Source organism: Pristis pectinata, chromosome 3, assembly GCF_009764475.1.
Source record: "Pristis pectinata isolate sPriPec2 chromosome 3, sPriPec2.1.pri, whole genome shotgun sequence".
Classification (NCBI taxonomy): domain Eukaryota; kingdom Metazoa; phylum Chordata; class Chondrichthyes; order Rhinopristiformes; family Pristidae; genus Pristis; species Pristis pectinata.
The window spans coordinates 102,568,084-102,579,528 of NC_067407.1; the positions used below are offsets into that span (position 1 = coordinate 102,568,084).

Below are 11,445 nucleotides of genomic sequence, written 5' to 3' on the forward strand. Positions count from 1 at the left end.
CCCATCCTTCTACTATTAATTTGTTTGTTCAAAACTCTTCATAGATATGAGCAATTAATTTTATCATTGCAACTGGGAACTTAAAGCAGTGTATTGGCACCTGGGTGAAACTTATCCTACACCCACCTGAAATATGGAAAGAAACTCAGCAATATTATGTATTTTGTCCTATCAAATGCTGCATTTGGGAACATTATAATCCCAGCAGATTCACCAGGAGCTACAAGTTCATCAATAGTTTTAGAAGCAAATTTAAACAAAAATTATGACACAACACATTAGCATAAATGCAGTTATTCCTATAGTATATTATCACAAACCTTGTTATGTTACAACAAATTTAAGAAAATACAATTTCTTTGATATACCCTCAGATTGAAAGTTATTTCTTTCTTATTGAATAGGACCTCAGATGACTGATGAACTGTACTTTGCACTACTTATTATGCATCTGCGTACACTGTTCTAACGTCATTATGAATTGTTGGTGAGTAACAAAGAGAACAAGTCAATTGCAGGAGAACACAAACTACAGACTATCCAGAGTCAAAAGTTAGAACCAGCAAATACTCAACACAATGAACGAGTATATTCTGAAAGGAGATTCCTTCAGATTTTCATTAACATGGACAAAGTTTTATTCAGAAGCACTGCACACTGAACTATAGACTTGCTGTGATAATTCGATGAGATCATAATAAACCATTATCCATATAGACTATATCAGAATAAACATTTTAAGCTTAAAATGACTGTCAGTTTGACCAAAAGCATAAAACATATTATATAATAGGCATGGACTTTTCAGAGATATCTTAAGAAGATGCAAAATGAACTTGAAGGATACCTCAAGATCACAATCTTAATGATTACTGCCCCAGGCAAAAACTGAAACAACAAGCCCACTCCAAAAAATGTACCAAGCAATAACTTTAAGACCAATATACATCAGTTGGACGTCAAGCCAAAACAGGACAAATCTGTGGAGTTCAACATCCACTCTCCAAGAAGTCTAAAGGAGAGCAACCATGAAATTTGTGAGGTACTAATCTCCATTATCCAAGTCATTCAACATGGTGAGGGAGAGAAGGCTATCAGTAGTTTGGAATGAGACCAATGTGATACGTGTATTCAAAAGAATGACAAAACAGACACACACAACACTTTTAGTCCACTTTTACAAAAAGACATCACTTTAATGGAATTACAATTCCACTCCATAGAACTAAAGCAATTGAATAATATAAAATACACAAGGTAAGCCAGTAAACTAAATTCTCATTCATATAATGCAAATAATAATATTTTAAATAATCTCAAAGTAATTCAGATTGTATCCGTTTCCCTAATAGATGTGAGGCTTCTAAAACGTGCATCAAAAGCAGATGGGCTGAAAAATCCTATTGTTTTCAACATTTGAATTCTGCTTTACTAAAATTGATAATCGTCTAATGTAAATCTGATTGTGTGTTTTTAAGGTAATAAAAAAACATTTACTTCAGGTGACCTACCAGAAAGGATCAGCTGCTATAGGAAGGGTGTGGTTGCACTGAAGAGATTGGTGAAGATATTTACCGGGATGCTGGAGGACTTTAGTTATGCGGAAAGATTGGATAGGCTGAGTTTGTTTTCCCTGGACCAAGGGAGGCTGAGGGGTGACATTAATTTTTTTTAAATTTTATTTACAGCGTGGTAACAGGCCCTTCCAGTCCAAAGAGTCCACGCTGCCCATTTTAAACCCAAATTGACCTACCCGTACGTCTTTTTTTAGAATGTGGGAGGAAACTGGAGCACCCGGAGGAAACCCACGCAGACAAGGGAGAACGTACAAACTCCTTACAGACAGTGACGGGAATCAAACCCTGATCGGTGGCGCTGTAATAGCATTGCACTAACCGCTACGCTACCCACTTGATAGAAGTATATAAAATTATAAGAAGCATTTACAAGATAGATAGTCAAAGTCTTTTTCCCATGGCAGGGCTATCAATAATTAACAAGGGGACATAAGCTTAAGGCGAGAGAAAAGAGTTTTAAACAGGATGTGAGGGGAGAGATTTTTTTTGTTACAGAGAGTGGTTGATATTTGGAACTCGCTGCTAGGGGAGGTGGTCAAGTCAGATACAGTCACAATGTACAAGAGGTATTTAGATGGGCACTTAAATAGGCGAGACATAGAATGATACACACCTAGTGCAGGCAAATGGGATTGGTGCAAAAGGACAAAAAGGTTGGCATGGACATGGGGAACCAAATAACCCATTTCTGTGCTGTATGACTCTATTGACCAGAGAAATTCACACAATGGAAGTCCAAGCCAATTTCACATTGCAATAGATGGCCTTTTAAGATAATATGCAACTGCAATGTAGGGGCATCTTCATGCACTGATATGCTACTTTTCATATTGGAGGTGGAATATACACGTAATACATAATGTATTACACAGCTGCTCAAGTCTATGTACAAATATTTTTAAAGGTGACAGTCGTAATTTGCTCTACACTGAAATGAATCAATAACTGATCATGAATTATTCTGGGGATTGAAGTGTTGAAATGTCATTAACTAAGTAGAGGGTTAAAGCTGTCTGCATTTAACTCATTAGGGAAATCAGTAAATAAAAAAGTAAAGCTAGTCAGGTGGCATCTGTGGAGAGAGAAAGAGAGTTAACCATTCTGGTTGATGACCTTTACCTGAACAATGGAGGCCAAAGCGCATTTCAGTTTCAGGCTATAGCTGAGAATCACACAGTACTTTTGGACTACTTTAGTGATAAAATATCAGATGTGTGACATGTTGTTCTATTAAGCAATGTAGGTAAGTGCTATGTAAGATATTTAGGAATTTAACAAAATATCTGATCACCCAGCAAAAAAGTACATTCACCTTGTTCCATAGCACCATTGTTTAAATGTGCACAGCACTAGCAGATCTCCTGTGCATTATCACGTGCAGAAAGATGAAGCTGGGTAAGTTATAGTGAATGTGAAAGCCCAGAGATAACTGGAAAGATAGGAACAGGGCAACCAGGAAGCTGAACAGCCAAATATTTTGATGCATGGCAGACAAAAATCCATTAGTGATGAAAAATCCATAGTTGATAGTAGTAAGTCAAACCAGTTAACTGGTGTCAGATGATGCAAATCTATGGAGGCTAAATAGTATTACTTGGATGTCATTTCTCTTGATTGGTACTAGGGATTGAAGTAGGAACAAGACAGCTACACAAAATTTTTGTGCGGCAGGAATTACAGAAAAATCAAATCAATGAGGTGAACAGGTGACTATAAAACAGATAGAAATATTAAGAGAAAGAATGAATTGACAAATTTATAGGAACTCTTTGACTGAAGTTTTAATCTTTGTGTAAACCTCTGTGTGGAATAGAATAGAGCTGAATACAAAACCTGCTCATTATAACTGAACTTCAGATTTATTGAAGGCTATAAATAAAAGGTTTGATTAATAAAACTTAGTGGAACCCTACCTGGTTGCCTCCAGAATCAATTTCAAATAAATCCTACAATGTGCAGAAATAAGTTTGGAAAGTCTTTATCTAATTCCCACTGAATGTTCAATTCATGAAACTACCTCAAAATAATCTTTAATCAACTTCTAACTGGGCATCTCTTTCAAAAAGTCCAAGGAAAAGGAAATGCCATAATGATGTAATCAAGGTGTTCAAATTGACAATGGAACAGTAGGGAATCGACACTTCTAATTATATTGCAGGAAACCCCAGTACACCTGATAGCAACACGTCTGCATGGTGTACCATTTCTAGCAGTAGCACTACATATAATAAAAAATAATTTTAATTACCTATTAAATTGACAAAAAAATCTCTGATCTTCCTTTAGAAATGCTTCTTTTAGCTACTCTAAGCAAGTGAGCTTGGTTAATGTTATTTATTGGTGTAAATCTTCTCACTCAGCAGTGACATTAAACACTGACATTAAAAGAAAGCTTTGATTACATTTGGAATAAAGTCAATAATGGACAAGAAAGGAAATATATCAATTTTCTTGCAGCATAATCACATTGCAATAGATTACATAAGCGGGAAATGTATCAGGAAAAACATGATAATGTACTGTAAGGTGGCAAAAATACACAAAAGTCAAATTTCTGCCATTCAACCTGGTCAAATCAATATTTTGTGTCCTTGAAATACATTCTAATTTTCAGCCCAAATCATGATCTTGCTGGGGAATAATACATGATCTAATACATGGAAAACTGTGCATAGTGGAAATGCTTCAGCTGTTAATAATGTACATTATAAGATATAAAAAGTTTGACCAAACTCCTACTTCCTTGGCAACTTAAAACATGGCTCACAACACTGATAATCATTAACACAAGCAGTCAATCTATACCATTTTTTAAAATAAATTGTAGCCTTCAACTTAAATCTTCCAAATCCAATAATTCCCTTATACTATCAATCCACACCTTTGATACATAACAATGAAGCCTGCACAGCTCTTAAGAATAAAGAATTCCAAAGATACACAACTTTCTCACCCTCATCCTAAATGGCTGAACCCTTATCCTGAGACTATCTCCCCAGTTTTAGAATCTCCAACACTGCACTGCACCAATAAATCCTCTCAGAATCCTTTATATTCTCATCAGATCAACTCTTTTTTTTAAGTAATGGGAACATGGGTCAAACTTTCTTATCTCCTCATAGTAACAGCCACATTTTAGGACACTTCTCATCTTGCCTTCCAAAGCAAATATATCCACCCTCCTTAGGAATGGAGACCAGAATTACCAGAGTATTCATGCATGGTTTTTCTAGATCCCAAAGCAATTGCAGCAAGCTTCCTCATACTACAAATGCCTTGGATTAATGGCCAAAATACCATGTAGTTTTAATATCACATTGTATGTTGACTTGATGTTTTATGTAAAAGTACATTCCAGACCATCTGAACGTCAATCTTTTATAACCTTCTGTCGTTTAAAAGAAAATTGGTTTCTTTACTCTTCCAACCAAAGTGAATTAATTTTATGTTCCCCAAATTTTCAGTTTCTTCATTTCCCTTGTCTCTACTTCCAAGAAATAGACATTTACTCACACTGTGCTTCAGTTTCCCATACTTGTAGAAATTATCACACCTTTTATATTCATTGACAGCTTATTCTTATAATCCATTACCTATTTGCCATTACCTATCCATAACCTTCCCTGGTTTTAAAACTTTTCCAAACTCAAGCTCATGCCCCATTTCACAAGGCAGGATCCAAACCACAATGTACTATTTTAGAGATAATAGTTTCCTTCATAGTGTACCAACCTGAGAATGCTCATCAAAACTACTTATGCCAATTTGATTTGTCTGATCTATACCTACCATGATATGTAGTGTTATGTACTCCCTGTATTTTTAATTATCATTCTAACATAGCTGATATTAAGAAGCCTACAAACACCTTCCACCAGTACATTCTCATCCTTTCATCTTCCCACAATGATTCCACCCCAATGCTTCAAACTAAGATTAATCATTCTTCATATTTCTTTAGGTCATCCAATTTTTAAGACTATATTAAAATGTCATCACTAATTTTACTGATTTATGAAACTGAAGTTAGCTGATTCTGACAATGAAACTATGATTTTATTTGAAAATGACAATTTAAATGCACAAAATAAAACCACTTTGAGATTTAAAATCAGAAGAAACAGCTTCACTCTAATCAGATGGTGCATCTTAATTTATCCAGATAACCTCTTCAACTCCATTGATATTGCCTGCTAGAATCTCTTAAAATAGTGGTCAGATATTTCATAACAGTATGCAAGTGCAGTTATTGAATCACTCTAACTTGGTCCAAAATAAAAAAAGTGGCAGTGACCATATATGTAGCTTAGATCAGCAGACTGAGAAAAGTGACATCCAGGACGCTACAGGATAACTGGATAGTAAATCTGATGGTCAAAAAAAATGCACCAATACACAGATCCATAAAAATTACGAGATCAATACAAGGAACAATGGGAGGGGTGCCAAAGGGCTGGGCAGAATCCGAAATATAAAGGGATGTGCACAGAGGTAATGGCACATTTAGTATCGCGTTTGCTTAATGCTGGGTAAAACACACTGCATCTAATAATATCAAAAGTCTGTATGGGATGCACAAGGAATTCCCGAAAGAACATTACATTCCCGTTGATCTACGACATTTTAGGAATACATTTAGTCCAGAATATTAGCAAGGAGATAGTGACCGTTGGGGACGATGCACACAATGAAGAATAACGTTCAAGGCAACCACTGAATTTTCAACAATATATATTTTTTCTGGAGTGGGCTGAGAACGGTAGAGATATTGTCATTGAATTTGACGTTGTCTTATTTAATGAGTCATGCGACTAAAGCGGCTAATACACAGGGACACAAGCGTCATTTTGAAAGGTACAATTCCTACAGTTTTAATTTCGCCAACAATATACCAAATGTCTCAGTGATGGAAACTAATAATTACAACATTAATGTGATCGTTACTCTGCAACATTGCAGTTCAGGTGAGGGGGGGGGATAGCTATATGCTTCCCCGTTGCAAATACCACCCGATGTCTAATCCGCTACAGATTACGGATTTCTGGATCCAGAAGGATCACAATCCGCCGATTTCCTGCGGCCAACAATCGCCAAGAACCTTTTCGATGAATCTGCAAGGTCAAAATCCAGCTCGAAAGTTGCGTTATGCCCAAGTGTGTTTGGTTAACTGGGCCGCACGGCTTCTCTACATTACTGGGGAAGAGGGCTGGGATGCGAAAAACCAGGATGTCTTTACCGCCCCTGTGTGTACGCCATTGGAAATGGAGGATAGGGTACTTTACAATCAACAGGATAATTATTCCGTATTCTGTAAACGGACATCACAAACTTCTCTTCCATTTAAAAAATCCACATATTTTTAGTTGCCCACACTGTGTCTAGCCCCACCCCAGCCCGTCTATTTGTACAGTGAAGATTAATAATAGAATGCAGACGCAGGTTGGATACAGCGAACACCGCATTCGGCTGCAGCAATGCGATCCATAATAAAGCATCGCGTTAACCACCACTCCCCCACCTCCTCATTACCAATTCACTATGACAAAATGCGCAAGTATCTACGCTTTTACATGACCACTTACCTTTAATGTTACTGTTAAATTGTTGAGCAGAGAATTAAGAGTCAAGACCAACTTATTTTTTTAAAGGCAACAGATACAATATGAAATAGTATTTTCCCCCCAAAAGGATACCAGGCGGTAAAAAAAAAATGGGCCAAGATTACGGCAATAGAAATGGAAAAAAAACTGGTCAGATTCTCGATGGAAATTGCATTTGTTGACAGATGCAGTGAGGGGATAAAAACCAGAGCGCTCAGTGTTTTTTTCGCGCATTCAACAGCTCTTGTTCCGCTTGCAGCCGAGATCCGCACGGCCACGCCTATTTGCATCTGTACCGTTAGACTGATATTTCAATGTGGGGGGAAAAAACATAAACCATTGTTTCCTACAAGTCTGAAAACAGTACAACGATTCGCATTCAGACCCCAGATCATTAACCCCTCACACTCTCCTCCAAAACAAAACACCCAGCAAAACACATTCTCAAGCCCTGTGCTGAGTTACACGTTAAACAATTCCATCGGCTCCGGTAACGGTGTCAGAGACACTGTCAGAACCGCGGATATTCCCACATCGGGCTGCTCTCCGTTTCACCTTCGGATTTCTTTAAAATGAATCAGAAATTATATTTTTCTTTGCAATGCACCCAAGATTATTTACATAACGGCTCAGATCACAGCTTGTCTGCCACTTATTCCTCCTCTCTACCAGTAAAACTACGTACCTTTGCCCAGAGAGGAGAAGCGAGTAATGTGAAGCTGCGGGAGCGAGAGCTCGGGGTGGAAGAACCCGCACCGTGAAGCAAAAGCTGAGGCACTGATTGACTGGGCGCTGACACAGGCTGGAGGGGAGGGGATGAGAGTGGAGGGCCGAGCCGGGCTGGGCTGGGCTAGGGGGAGGCGGGGACAACGCTAGCGTCACCTCACTCCATCCAACAAAATAATCCGCTCCACCAGCCCGCATCCCACACTTGGCCAGAGCTGGGCACGGAGAGCGAGTCCCTGGGCGAGGTTCTGCAGTCACCTTGTAGCCAGCGGCCCGCTGCACCCCGCCACGGATCACCCGAGGTTGGCTGTAAGGGGACGGAGCTCGAAGAGACGGCGGAGGGATAAACCGTGCTGCTGGCGGCGGAGGGAGTAACGTGAGGGATTGCGGCTTGAGGTGGAGGCGCCCTCAGCCCCGGGGGGGGGGGGGGGCGATCTGCCGTCCGCAAGGACAGAATGCATGGGGGGGACTTAGCGACTAAACAGAAAATAAGACAAATCCAACCGGAGGGAGAGGGACGGCACGGAGAGTGGAACAATTTCCGCGGTTTCTCTTTAACCTTTCCTGAAATCAACCCCCCCCCCCCGCCCCAAAGGTTGTCCCCTGGGGGGATCTGCCAGGGTTGTGTGAAACTTTATCGAACAGCGTGAAAAATCACAGAACTGGTCATCGCTCACTGAAGATCCAGTAGGATTCCGTCAGAGTTTTTGAGGTGTTTTCAAACGGATCGTTCAATGAATTGGCTCGTTCTGAGACTAGGCATCGAGTACTATACTTTTTATCAGTGGTATTTTTGGGTGCTTTCCTTCATTTTGTGCTAAAAATAGTTAAAAATTAGGATTTTTTTGGGTGAAGTGCTGTTTAGGCTACAGATAACAAAACAGCAGAAGGAAGCCGTGATTTGGGATATTAGTTGGGGATTGGGTGATGCAGAAAAAGAAACAGATTTTATCTTATCGACTTTTTAAAGTGGAGTTGGAGACTATCCACCTAACCTATTTAAAGTTTTCTGAGGCAAGTCTCTATGGAGAGGCAAAACATTAGAGTTGAAAATACCTGTACTTTGAAAATCAAAACTGGAAATAATTGGATTCAAAGTTAAAATCTCTAAATACTTCAACTGTGTTTGTAGGCACACCCTTGAAGGCATTCAACATTCTATGAGATCTGTTCATTTGGTCAGTATTTTGCCAAATGGGCAACTAAATGACAAAACACCAGTAAGAAGTTGTTGACTTAATGCCTAGTCGTACGAAATACATTGGTTCTAATAGCAAATGACTCAGAAATTAGTACTAACTGTATAAGGTAAATTAATATTCCAAGAATTGTGTGCTATTTGTAAATGAATATCTCAAACTTAAACACTTGGCATATATAGAACAGAACTTAAATTACTACACTAACTTGGTCAAAAGTAAACTAGTCTCCTATGGGATCCTTTTTCACTCGGGATTTTTATCTGCCATTAAGAAATATTTTCCTTTTAAATCTCTTTTTTTAGTTAATTGTTATTGCTGCAGAAGTCTTCTACTTTGGGGCACATTAGACTCGTGGCAGATGAATGTTATGTTCTGTATTTTCCACCCTGGAGCTTCTTGAGATGATTGTTGTGCCATTAACTCAAAGGAAAAATCATCAGTTTGGAGAAAGTTTTTTTTGGTGGGACATGAGTTGAATTGTGATTGAGTTTATAATTTCTTATCTATACTTGTATAAAACAAGCATCCAACTATTTCCAAGGGAAATTTAACAATATTAAAAGGAAATAATATGAAGGATGATCTGCCTGAAGCTGGTAGGATATCCTAGCAATCAGTGTACGAAAAAGGTGCGTGTTCCAGATTCAGGAAAATGACACTCTTGAAGTAACTTTATATACAGCCAGTCTCTAACTTATATGAGAGTGACCATTTTTAATGTTTTCCCTTCTTTTTAACTGTTGATGATTCATGAAGGACTAGGTTATCCTTATTCTCATAAATCTCAAAAAACAGAACTAATCTATTTTTGTTTTACAAACATAATTTCTTTTAGTAGAACAGTACACAATTACCAGATTGAAGGAAAATAAAGGAGGATAACTTTATTCTGCTTCAGATGAGAAGCCAGTAAAGAGTCAAGTTAGTTGAGAGTCAAGAGAAAAGCCAGTAAAACTGCATTATTGTCATTCTCGCATTGTTTGTCTGATTAGTTAACGTTTATATAGCTGAGTAGCAAAGAGCTATCCAAGGAGCCTGGACAAGGGCCATGTATAGATAAGATCAGGTAGGGGAGGCATGTTCCATTACCAGAAGGACATTAGTCAGTTGACAAAATTACAGTTTTCATGACTTTGTTTTCAATTCAGCTTTGTAGCTTCTCATGATAGGTTTTGCATTGACAAAAGATTAAGATGTCAAAAGGAAGGCCACGTTGCTTTTTCATGATGGGAACTCATTAAAATCTTTAAGACTTTCTCACTTATGTCTCCATTTACGAGTTCGTATATTAGAGCTCAACAAATAAAGTGATAAATAAATTTGTTCTTAGCAGAATCTCAAATTCTGTGTGTTGAAGACAGTCAGTTGGTTATCATTTGCTGTATCATATTCCAGAAATTTTGTATACAATAAATGAAAACATTTTTCAGGTAATATAAATATTTTAATTTCATTGGATAATCAAGTTTTTTGGGAGTTGGAAAATGATCTAATGACTTTATCTCCCGATCACCTGAGAATGTTTCATCCTGCCTCCAAATATTTCTCCAGTCAAAAATTTCATGCTATTCTCATCCCTGTTCTTTCCATTCAACCATGTGTTCAAAAAAACCAGTGGAGTATTTCCAGTTTTTTTTTGTGTGACTTTTTAGATTTCATGATGAATACTGATCATAAAATAATGGACACTCCAAGAATTCTTGTGTCGATTTGATATCCAGACAATATGAATTAATTTTGGACTAGTTTGGAAACTGGAGAGCTAAAAAGATTTGTGAGAATCGGATTTTTAAAAACTTAGTCATGTTCAAAAATTAGCTGAGTTATGAATAGTGAGGAAGGTTGTCAAAGAATACAGCAGGATGTAGAACAATTGGAAATGTGGGTGGAGAAATGGCAGATGGAGTTTAATCCAGACTGTGAAAGATGTTGCATTTTGGGGAGGTCAAATGAATAAGGAAAGTATACAGTAAATGGCAGGACCCTTGGGAGCATTGAAAGTGGCAACTCAAGTGGACAGAGTGGTAAAAAAGGTGTACGGCATGCTTGCCTTCATTGGTCAGACTGTTTAGTAAAAAAGTTGGGAAGTCATGTTGCAGGTGTATAAAACTTTGGTTAGGCCGTATTTGGAGTATTGTGTGTAGTTCCTAGTTGCCACATTACAGGAAGTACTGCATAAGGTGGCTTTGGAGAGGGTGCAGAAGTGGTTCACAAGGATGTTGCCTGGATTAAAGAATATTGGCTATGAGAGGTTGGAAAAACTTGGATTGTTTTCTCTGGAGTGTTGGAGGCTGGGGGATGACCTAATAGAAGCATATAAAATTAGGAAAGGTATAGATA

At 38.1% G+C, this 11,445-nt stretch overlaps 1 protein-coding gene across 1 annotated transcript in view; it reads right to left on the bottom strand.

The window, feature by feature from the left end:
• The window catches only part of LOC127567999 (spectrin beta chain, non-erythrocytic 1-like), a 211,368-nt gene extending 202,785 nt beyond the window's left edge, over positions 1-8,583 (bottom strand). The window contains 1 exon segment of the mRNA XM_052011244.1: positions 7,863-8,583. The gene's annotated coding sequence lies outside the window, so the exon portion shown is untranslated.
• Positions 8,584-11,445: the final 2,862 nt, after the last annotated feature.